The sequence below is a fragment of the Phocoena sinus genome, chromosome 3, assembly GCF_008692025.1.
Source record: "Phocoena sinus isolate mPhoSin1 chromosome 3, mPhoSin1.pri, whole genome shotgun sequence".
NCBI classification, from domain to species: Eukaryota; Metazoa; Chordata; class Mammalia; order Artiodactyla; family Phocoenidae; genus Phocoena; species Phocoena sinus.
This window is the reverse complement of record NC_045765.1, coordinates 91023166-91035807: the sequence shown is the minus strand read 5'-3', so window position 1 is coordinate 91035807 and position 12642 is coordinate 91023166.

Sequence of the window (12642 nt, the reverse complement as noted above, 5' to 3'; positions counted from 1 at the left end):
CCGCAACTACTGAGCCTGCACTCTAGAGCCTGCAAGCCACAACTACTGAAGCCCGCATGCCTAGAGCCCATGCTCCACAACAAGAGAAGCCACTGCAATAAGAAGCCCACGCACCACAATGAAGAGTCGCCCCCACTCGCCGCAACTAGAGAAAGCCTGTGTACAGCAACAAAGACCCAACACAGCCAAAAATAAATTTTAAAGAACAATAAAAATAAAAGTCTCTCTTGTATCTGATTTAACCAATTTCTGTTCTCCCCTCTTATCTTTATTTTCTTAAATTGCCCAATCTAATCACCCACTTAATGTTTTCTTTAATGGAATCCACATTCCTTTTATATTATTTTCAATTCATCATAATAAAAGCAAAAGAGAAATAGTAGTAAAACTTGTTCATGGCTAAAAAATTAGTTCTGTAAATCTATCTCTTTCTAGATATCTATATCTATGTAACTTTTTATAGTTACAATAGTTACAGTGAGTATCTCTAGAAAATATCGCTTTGATATACATATACTGTTATAACATGGAACAGTCCTATGTAAATTGAGTTTTGTGAAGCATTTTAAATGATTTTTAATGTTTGTCATTTGACGATTTTAAAGAAAAATAATATTGAGGTCATCACTAACTGGTAAACTGATGATCGACATAGCCTGCAGAAGACATTTTGTTTTCCTGCAAAATGGATTGAAATAAAATACACACACATGCATACACAAGCACACACACACATACACACACAATTAGTTGTCAGTACTTCAAATTTATTTTCAAAAATATAAGAAGACTTGTTAATACCAGATTCATCTACTCTGATGCTAACAATTAGGGGGAGTTAAGTAGCAGCTGTTTCATCTCTGTAATTTGTGTTTATTCCAGAATTTTAAAATTTATTTATACTTTAGCTTCTTGGCCCCTGCAGGTATTTGACTTTGCAGCCCTTCAAGTAAGTAATTCTATCAGAAGATATACACTTCGTGATTTACCTGTCTAATGTATTAAAATTTGGATAATTTCAGCTTTTTTTTTTGTAAAGTAACTAAATAAAGCCCCTATTAACTAAAATTTTGAATGCCAAGTCTAGAAGTGCCTAACCTGTCAGCAGGAGAAAGTTGCTCTGGGAGAATGAATCAAGATACTCACTGGAGGAAACCTGTGGGAATAAAGGAAAAATAATGAGTCTAATTCACGCATGACCTGTGCCTCACAATATAAATAAACGATCTGTCTTCTGCATTAGCACTATAGTATTTCCCTACGTTCCACCAGAAAACTTTATGTAAATAGCTATGGATACCGGAGGCATTGTGGCTAACCACAGGCTCACAAATAGGCAGCTTATGCAAACTGTGATAGCTTATGTTAGTTACAGTTGTGATCCTATCATTAGAAAATGAAAGAAGTGTGTTTTAGAATTCTCCTGGGAAGATCAAAAATATCTGGGGATTTTACCCCTCTTGTGTGGCCTAAATGTAAAACTATTTACCTTTTGACCACATGTCTTAGATGGAGATAGGAAGAAGGAAGTAGATTGGATTTATCCACTTAGCATCTTTTTGACAGAGGAGTAGTAAATTTACAGAGAATTCTCAGAAGTGAGTGGATGATGACTATAACATTTATGATGTATGGAATTCCTGTGGAGACTCACATAGAACCTATGAAGATTTTGAATGTGTGTCCTTGGTGTTAGAGATATCTGTCATAGCTCTGTTGAGGTGAGCAGAGATGTTTGGGCAGTTGATGATTCTTGTCCATGGATGCTGAGATCCCTTTGAAGATGAAGTCATGTATAGAAAGCATTAAAACTAGCCTTATATAGTCCTCTGATGACAACTGGTAGAACAAGCACAACAAGACATGTCAAACTACCACTCCAACTGGTATTCAACTACCCACCTAATCCCATGATAGTTACTCATAACTTACAGTTAAGGGGTTAAAGAGATGAGTAGAATCTTTGGAAATCTAGTCAAAATATTTATTGAATAATTACATACTGTGATTAGTGTGTGAAGGAGTCAACAGGGCAATGTAACAGAGGGTAATAAAGGAGTTCTTTGAACAAGACGGTCAGGCAAGGGCTCTCTGAGGAGATGACATTTGAAATGAGACTTGCAGAATAAGAGGAATATAGCAATACACAGAACTGGGTTTAAGAGCATTATAGGCTAAGAGAATAGCAAGTCAAAAGGCCAGGAAGTAGAAAATGGCTAGGCAGAAATGTTAGAAAATAAAGAATACAATGGCAGTCATTATATCATGCATAATAAATTAAGGGAAATAGAAGATACCATATAAGAAGGTATTTGAGGAAAACAAATTTCTGAAATATTTATACCAAAGTCTGTGAAAACAAACTTATTTAGGACATGTAGTATTATTTTTAGGCAATGCTACTTCTCTATTTGAGGCCTGAGCTCATGAATTTAAGCAGAGGTCTGTCAGTATGGTTATACGACTATTTCTAGTTGAGTTGAGTTATACAGGTTTCAGACACAGAATGTATATACTTGAGTTCAACCAGGGTTGAGGTTTTGCCAGACAAGATGGCAGAGGGAGAGAGTTGACAGCATTTAACAAGAGTTGAAAGGGCTACCAAATCTAAGATGGGAAAAAGGGTGTCAAAACAGAAGGGCACAGATGCATAAGGTCTACAACCCAATGGGATGAAATTTCAATACAGTGAAATAATTTTAAGGGGCTATAGGAGAAAGTTAGCTGAAAAGGTGGGAGGTAGTACTCAAAGAGTGAGATACTTGTAACTTGGATTTCAGGGGAAAATAAGTTAATGGCAGTGCAAGATATAGAATTTCTATGGGAATGGGAGACTAGATTGAAGTGAAACCAAATTTTGCTAGACATGAGAAAAAAATGCAGAGAAAGACTAGAGTTTTGGATGGATAATTTACACAATTATTTGAAAATCACCAAGAATGACAATAGGAGTAAGTATAAATTGCATGAGTTGAGCAGGCCTTTAATTACTGGGAGTGAGTAGGTGGTCTGTAGATGACAGCATGAGGGTTGGTAGAAGAGGATACCAATGATGGCATAAGTGTCAAAGGAGATGGAGAGATGTTTTGTATATGTAATGGGGAACCAAAAAGGATATCTTTCCTATCACTGGCCATGATTTATATAACATGTCAAAGAAGAACAGCCTTCACTTGTGAGGACTTGTTGGAGAAAGAGAGACCCCTTCTCAAATGCTCTGAAGTGATCATTAAGTGATGAGAAGACAAGTTACTTAACCTTAAATTATTATAACCAAAAGACAAAGAAAGCATTTTTTTTAGTAACTCTGGATGGTAGACGCTGTCATACTTAAGATTTTTTTCTTATTTGTATTAATTTTAATATTTTTGCTTAAATAGTATATTCTTCACTCTTATGTGATACATCATCTAAAAGGGATTCACACTTGCTGTTATAGTATATCATTTTGATAATCCTAATCCAGCATATGAATTTTGTTAGTTAGCTTTATTAATAACAAGTGACCCCCCCAAAATCACAGTGACTTACAACAACACATATTTATTTCTTGCTCATGATAGATGTCAGTGGCCTGGGTCAGGTTCTGTGATTCTGCTCCACATGTCTTCTCATTCCAGATTCCAGCCTCAGGGAGCTGGCCTTATTTGGGACATTCAGAAAGACAGCTGGCAGGAATTCCTGATGCCTCCTAAAGTTCCTTCTCAGATATTTCTGTATGCTATGTTCTCTCACATTCCTTTAGCTACAGCTTGTACTGTAGCCAAGACCCAAATCAATAAGTCAGTACTGTAGGGCCCTGCATGCCATGTGTCCATAATAAGGCAGGGTAAATCCCTTACTAGGAAGAGAGTGAAAATTCAGCAGAAAAATAAGATCTACCACTGGGAAATCTAATACCTCACAAAAGATTAAAAGATATAATAATAAATCATTAAGAGACGAATACTCAGGAGATAAATCCACATTGGGCAGATAGAGTTGTGTCTGTCATGGATAGAAATCGAAGCTGACAAAGTCTGCAGGGTCCAAAGGGATAGGAGATTTAAAGACAGAATAAATGTCAACAATATTTTTTTTCTGTAAAAAATCACAGAAAATAAAAGCAGGTGAAGCAATGGGAATAATACTGTTAGAAAAGAAAGGTTAGCTAGTCCATATCCTAAAACCCTCACAAACTGGCAACTCTTCCATGGTAAATTTTTCATGATCCAACATCTAGCCACCAAATTTACTGACCCTGATATATGAATTTTGTCATCACTACACAAATGCTCTGTGTGTCAAAGAACAGACCCACATTATTAAAGCCTAGAAGCTAACAGCTTGTTTTATTCATCTCAGCATAGGGCTGGTTTTGCCAGTGGGCTAAATGTGTTTGAAGGCTGATGGCCAAAGCCCTCCTTCCATAGGACTATGCTTGGGCTGCCAAAACTTTTATCTTCAATTTTCTTTTCTGTAGTATTTCTGGTTTAATCTTGACCCTTTCTGATTGGCACGTTTATTATTTAGCATTCTTATCCCATATAGTCAGGTTATATTTATATATTCACAGCTATGTAGCTATCCTGTAATTCCAGAGAACCAACATGATATACACATATTCCTGAATTTTAAACCTGGAGAAAATTTTCCCTTGACTATATTGCCTTAGTAAATTAATAATATTTATAGAGTAATATAAACATATTAACATAAATTAATGTTTATATCTTTTGAAGATAGGCTTCAAAACTCTTGAATATCAAACCAACGAACCTAAATAATTATCTGATCAAGGTAGAAAGACTTAATTAAACAAAGAAGCAATTAGCTATGAGAATTGAGGTGTTCATAGAGGCATAAAAATGAGTTAGTTATTCTCTCTCATGGTCCACTGTGGACTTTAGCAAGCATCATTTTAATTTCATTATCAATATATCATAATAACTGACATTCAGTGAAATGTACTATTATAAAGGGTAAAATCTGATGAGTTTGGTAAAGTCTACAAGCAATAACCAACACTCTGATCAGAGCACAGAACATTTCCATCATCCTGGAAATGCACTTTGTTCCTCTCTCCAGTCAATCTCCATCTACCAAATGCAATGATCTTCATTATTTATCTCACCATACATTAGTTACCTTGTTCTTGAGCTCCACAGGGATGGACTTACGCAGTACACACTCTTTCCTGACTTGGTTTTGAGAGTTTTCAGTGTTGTATTACAGCAAACTGTATTCTGTTTGGCTTCTAATTTCCTGCATTTTAATTCAGAAAGTGGCATGCATTCAGAAAGTAGTGTGAACATGAGGCTCACCTTAAGCATTTCCCTTCTCTTAGGGATCACATATGCGTTAGTTCATTTCCTCTGAGAAGCAGATGCCAAGACAGGATTAGACATGCAAAAGATGTACCAGAGGAAGGGACTGTGAGGAATGCCAGGAGGCAGCCAGAGGAGGCAGGGGGTCCATCAGACTGTTATGCAAGTCTTATCTCTGTGAAGGAAGAGGGAAGGAAGGCGAGCTATGCAGGAAAATAAAAGTGAGCCTTTAGAAAAACTCTATGAGAGTTTCAGTCAAGGATATGAAGAATCCTTAAGACAAAGTTGCCCACTGGAAGACACTAGTATTTCTGCCATAATCACTCATTAGCTGGGAGCAGCCCATAGGAAGTGGGGTCCTGGCAAGAATGCGGCCGTGAATTCAGAGTGTAGCACCTGGGGTCTTCTACCATTTATGCTTTCTGTAGCAGGATATATGAGGAGGACATTTTCTTTTTCGTTTTTTTTTTGGAGTATAGCTGATTTACAATGTTGTGTTAGTTTCAGGTGTACAGCAAAGTGAATCAGTTATACATATACGTATATTCACTTTTTTTATTTTCATCTCATTTTATTTTTTTATTGGAGTATAGTTGCTTTACAGTGTTGTGTATCCGCTCTTTTTTAGCTGTGAGGGGACATTTTCATGACCACTCACCTCTACCCATCCCCACCTAGCCCCCCACCCTGGCCCAAGATTTACTTCTCCACACATGTTCAAGAAGCAGTCCTTCTATGATTATCATGGGCCTCTCTTTCTGAGGGGACCCTTAGAAGACAGTGGTTGGTAGAACAAATATAGTCCGTCACTGCTGTTGGTCACAGAGCCATATCCTGTACTCATGGTCTCCCTCCTCTCACCCTCAGCAGGCACCTTTGAAGGTCTTGATGGCTTAACTAGTGGTTTGACTCAAACCTCCATTCATGAGGGCTCCAACCCCTTGGTGATCATGATCTTCCTAGAACAGGGTTGCTGCATGTGTCTCTTCCCAATTACGTTAGAGGAAAGAAGCAACAGAAGTGTCCAAGTGGGTTACATGAATTCCACATTTATTCCTCCCTGCCCTCAACAGGCACACCTGCAAACGTATTCTCTTCTGCAAGGCCATTTTTGCAGATCACCACTGGTGTGATTATTAGGGGTTGGGCCACACCTTGCACCAATGTCCCACCTTCCATTCCGGATTGCCTTTTCCCTGCTTGCTGGGCTCCAAATCTTGGTCTTATCACATGTTTTTTGGGGTTAATACCAGTACTATTTGCATTATTTCACATTGTCTGAAAGGTAACTCTCAGATAGGCAGTGCCTGTGGCAGCCACACCAGTTTTGCTACTCATTATGGCAGCCCACTTTGCTTCTGATGGTTAGATGCTACCTTTGACCTCTATGTTTTCAAGATTCCATCATCATTCTTACCTTCAGCAAACACAGTTCTGTAACAGCACTTATTTCCATGAGCCCTACCAACAGACCACAGCTGCCCTCGAGCTTCTCAAGGATGATGGTGTTTCTTTCACCAGTGTATTACTATTGCTTTTGTAATTGAGGTGTATTCCAAGCTCTCTCTCAGAACATGGTTAACTGGTGGGTTTTCTGTCCTTAAATAATATACCCAGTAGCTTGGCAACTTTTGTGAATTTTTAAAATTCCTTTTTTCCATGTCTGCCATGGCAGTTTTGGCTTTTCTACGGTACTTATTATGGGCTATCACTTTCTCCAAGTTTCCAAGAACCATCTTAATAGTGTATCAGCACTATTTTCTGAGGTCTGGTCAAGCTGCCAAACGCTTTATCACAAGATAGTTCTCCCTTATCAATAAACTAAGGAATCCTTATCCCAACTCATGTTCTACTGTTTTTGGTACAGGATCATCAGGATGCAATCTAAATAAGATTGTCCCAGCTCCATCCAGTGCATACTGACTAGCTCCTGCAGACCCACTAGAAGCCTACTGGGAGGTGCCCACAGGGATCACAGGTCCTTATCTCCTTTAGCCTGCCCAGCACTTCCCCAGCTTGGAATCTAAACGGGGAGCTACAGCCAGGTGCTGAGGGGTGTTCATGTTGTCTTGTGCAGCAGTGATCACTCAATCATTTTCAAGCAATGGAGGCGTGCAGGCCCTTATTAGGAAGGAGAAGGCCTCTTCTTCAAGTCCAAAGGATTCAAGGGATCTGGAGTTAATATAATGAGTTCATCAACCCAAATGTCCCCAGCTCAAGCCTCAGTATCTCACTCTTTCCAAACAGGAATCCATCACTGGCACAGTCTTTGCTGGAAAGACTGACTATTCAACCTCCTCTGGAAGGCTCTAGGCTATTATTGTAATTAATTCCTGGGCCGAATACTCAGTTTTTTTCCTGTCTCCAGCTGCAGGAGATAAGAGCCCCTTTGCAAGCTGCAAAGGAGGCCCTCTAAATTTTACACTTCACCGTCAATTGGTGATTAATCACCCACAGCCTTTTATTGGTCTTCTCTGATGCATCAAAGTCATTCAGTAAGAGACACCTGATGTGATTTCCTTCTAATACTTCCCTCAGCCATGCAAAAGCCTGAGATACTGCACCTGTGAATGCATTCATTTGCACCAGCATACCAAACCAATTCACCACAGGTGAGAGTTTTAACAAATGCACTGCTATAATTGTAGGCCTGGGCCTACTACCAGTGATGGAATCTTCCTCGCCAGCTTGCTGGCAGGGCATCTGGCTTCATTCAGTATCTCATATAAGAACTATTTACTTAGACCACTGCTGACACTAATTGTCTTAAGTCAGAACTTTGGAAAACAGACTCTGAGATTTGCAAGTCGCAAGTGTTTGGGGCAGCACCCTCAATACCAATATTTAGATAAAAAGGCACTAGAACTAGGCAAAGAGGAAAGCTGAACTTCAGTGAGTTACAAAGGATGAACTCATATAGTTTCATGGGAAGCACTGGAGTTGGGTTGGTCCTTTAGAGTGGCCTTGGCTTGACACCACTTTGGGATGGGACCTGACTTGAGTTTAGATGCTCACTTGAGCTAAAGGAAATTTCTGGAGAGGGACACAGCTGTTGGCATTCCGAAAAGGTGGAGGAATGAGTGTCTTAGTCTTGCAGGGGGAGTTTGGGTGGTCCATCATATTATCTACTATTGAAAGTGATTGAGAATGACATTGTGTTTGTTGGTCACTCCTTCTTGACTTTTCATTCCTAAGAATTTTAGGACCTTTATTCTTTCCTATTTTTACTGTAGTTTCTGGGAGTATTGATTCAGGTTTCATTAGGTTTATTCTGTACTGTCATTAATGTTGATTCATGTGACAGCTATTTTAAGTTACACATGTCGGAGTTTTGTTACTTAATATTTCTCTGAGAATGACAATATATTCCTTTCAAGAAACCCGGGATTTTATAGTAAAAAGGAAGATTACGTCTGACACTTCTTACAAAGGCTAAGTTCAGCAAGCTCAGTATCTCTGTAGGCTTTAGAAAAACTGGCTATTTAATTAATTCTTGGAGGCTTAAAGGAAAATAAAAAGAAGTGAAGAAAAAAACAAACATCACCTACAGTTTTAAGTGGATTTTGTTCATCTTGCTGTGTGAAGCAGCCCATTGTTAATTTTAGAAATGCTTTACAATATTTAACTTTCAGATCACCCTTAATGACACTGAGATTTACTGTCTAAGTGAAACAATCAAAATAAGAGACAGTCATGTGAGTGACAAACACCTCTGCTCTACTTTCTCTTTGCAGTGGGATAATAAAGCTCAGGTCCGCTGATCCAGGCAGTGGTGTATAGGGGCATCCCATGGCTCATAGCACAAAATCCCAAATATGATATGTGCAGAATCACACTCTAATATATTAAAAGCCCCATGGTAAAGTAATATGTAACATTATGGTTTGAAGAAAGAGGATTTTTTGTGCGAGATTGCACATTCAAACGTATTGAATGCTCAATGTGGCATTTATTTGGATGAGCAATGAAAGATTCATATAAATGTTCATGAATTATCACATGGTTGCACATAATGTTCAGCTACACTTACCTAAATGTTTTCATATTGTGTGAGATAGATTCATCTATAAAGCCTGAAAGTCACATTTGAATGAATGATTAATGAAAACAGATCTAATTGATATCATCGTAGCATCACCTACTCACTCTAATGTTTCCATATGTCTTTGTATTGTTTCCAAACATCAAAATAAAATGTTGTATAAGAGCTATAAGAATAGTTTACAGGTTATCCTGAAAAATGAAGAAATAAAATGACAAACGAATTAGGAGCCATTTTATGATATTTTCATAGATTAAAGAGAGAGTGTTATTTTGTTTAGAACCTTGTGATAATGGAGGTGGCTCAATTACCTCTGAGTACTTGGGAGAGTGCTGTGTTTGACACGAAAGGCACAAGATTCTGTTCTTTATTCCCCATTTCATCCAGTGTGACTGCAGAGTTGAAATAAAATATTCCTAATCACTGGATAGAGCAGGTATCTTTGAGGGTGGAGGATAACAATCAAGGGAGCATAGGAATTTTACACATTCTAAGAATCCTGGGAGAAGAAGAAAGAAAGTAAGGTAGCCAGGGAAAATTCCTTACAAATCATTCAGGAACACATTCATTTTTTGGCTCTTGCCTTAGGACTGATAAGAGAGGTTCAAAAAAGCCAAAAAAGAAAAAAAATCAATCCAGTTACTATGGATTGGGAGGCAGAAAAGGAACTCTTACAACAAAGTTTAATTATTTAACTATTGCTGTGTATAATATTGCTTTCTGTTTAGGAATGTTTACACCAAGGGCTAAGGTTAAAAAATCTCTTAGACCTTGTGTGATTAAAACTGCTAATTAATTGTCACATAAATTAATTGTAGGGTTTTCACATATGACTCTTTGAAGTATCTGCTGTCATTAGTTCTCACAAGTCTTCACAGCTCTCCTTCTATGCCACTGGCATGTAAGGCTTTGGGACATTAGGTACTTGATAGACATTCAATAATAGAATACAAAAAATATACCACTTTTTCCTTTATCGCAACCTCTTGAGTATTTCCCATTCTAATGCATTTTCTTTAATCCACACCTTTACCTCCTCGCAACACTTCTTCTCCATTTCATCCTATAAAATGAGCATATCTTTGTTAGCTTATCAAAAATTTTCATTGTAAGTTGTCTATCTTGTTAGTATTTTAATAGGCCTAAGGGATTAATATAAATGTTGCTGTGATGGCTACTTTTATATGTCAACTTGGAAGGTGTTGTGGATGAAATTAACATTTAAATTAGTAGACTTTGGGTAAATCAGATGGCCCTCTATAACCTGGGTGGACCTCATCAAATTAGTTGAAGACCTGAATAGAGTAAAAAGAATAGCCTGCCTGAGCAGGGGGGGAATATTTAGCAGACTACCTTTGGACTTCATCTGCACCATTGGCTCACACATGCCTTGAGCCTGCTGGTCCACACTGCAGGTTTTGGACTCACCAGCCTCCATACCTGTGTGAGCCAATTCCTTATAGTGAATCAACCTCTCTCTCTCTCTGAACATATATACCTTATTGGTTTTGTTTTTCTGGAAAACCTTGACTAATAGAGCTATCATATGAAACTTGGATATTCAAATTTAGGTAAAAGTATATTTCAGAAATTTAATTGTGATTACATTGTTAGCTTCTCTCTATGGTTACATCTAGGCCCTTAAATACTGTCTGCTTGGATAGCAGAGCTTGCTTAATGGAGATATTACATCGCTAATTGCATTGCCAGGGCAGGTTTATGACTGCACAACAGCTATCTCTCTCAAGAAAGTGACAATAAAAGCAGTTTATTGAATATTTGAAATCTCAAAAACAGCAACAGCAAACGGAAAAGGAAGAAAGAGGGAATTACATAGAGAAAGAGCTCTGGAGATCTACAGAAGGATCTCTTGGAGTCTTAGGCTGAATACCAATCTGCAGGTGTACAGTGAAACTCCATGAGAGCAGACACAGAAAAAATCCGGAGGAAAGAATAATTGCCAGGTACTCATAAGCCAAACAATTGCTATACGTTAAAGAGGTCCATGGATCCTTCCAAAATCCAGAAACCAAAGGAAGAAACCTTATTAAATACATGAGCCATTTAGTAGAGATACAAGAAAGGTCATGCTTTAGTAATTGGGCTGAACTACTCCTACAGAATAGATTATTCTAGACCAAGGTTCAGCAAACAAAGAACCAAATCTGACCCACTGCCTGGTTGATTAAAGTTTTATTGGAACACAGATATTCTCATTCATTTATATTTTATCTATGGAGGGTTTTGTGTTACAACAACAGATTTGTTTAGCTGAGGTAGAGAACGTAGGCCTTGCAAAGCTTAAAATAGATGCTGTCTCATTCTTTACAGGAAGTTTGCTGATTCCTCCTCTAGAATTACCCTGATCAAAAGAACTTTCATGCAAAAGATGCTCATCTTTGCTAATTACTAGAGAAATGCAAATCAAAACTACCACGAGGTACCACCTCACTCCAGTCAGAATGGCCATCATTAAAAAGTCTACAAATAATAAGTGCTGGAGAGGGTGTGGAGAAAAGGGAACCCTTTTACACTGTTAGTGGGAATGTAAATTGGTACAACCACTATGGAGAACAGTGTGGAGTTTCCTCAAAAAACTAAAAATAGAGTTGCCATATGATCCAGCAATCACACTCCTGGGCATATACCCAGACAAAACTATAATTCAAAAAGATACATGCATCCCTATGTTCATTGCAGCACTATTTACAATAGCAAAGACATGGAAACAACCTAAATGTCTGTTGACAGATGAATGGATAAAGAAGTTGTCATACACACACGCGCACACACACACACACACACACACACACACACACACTTTGGAATATTACTCAGCCATTAAAAAGAATGAAATAATGCCATTTGCAGCAATATGGATGGACATAGAGATTATCATATTATGTGAAGTCAGAAAGAGAAACACAAATACCATATGCTATCACTTATATATGGAATCTAAAATATGATACAAATGAACTTATCTATGAAACAGAAACAGACTTACAGACATAGAAAACAGACTTGTGGTTGCCATGGGGGAGGGGGTTGGGGGAAGGATGGATTGGGAGTTTGGGATTAACAGATGCAAACTATTATATATAGAATGGGTAAACAAGTCCTACTATATAGCACAGGGAATTATACTGAATATCCTATGATAAACCATAATGCAAAAAAAATGGAAAAAGAATATATCTATGTATAACTCAGTCACTTTGCTGTACAGCAGAAATTAAACACAATATTGTAAGTCAACTATACTTTAATAAAATTAAAAAAAAAGAATTTTCA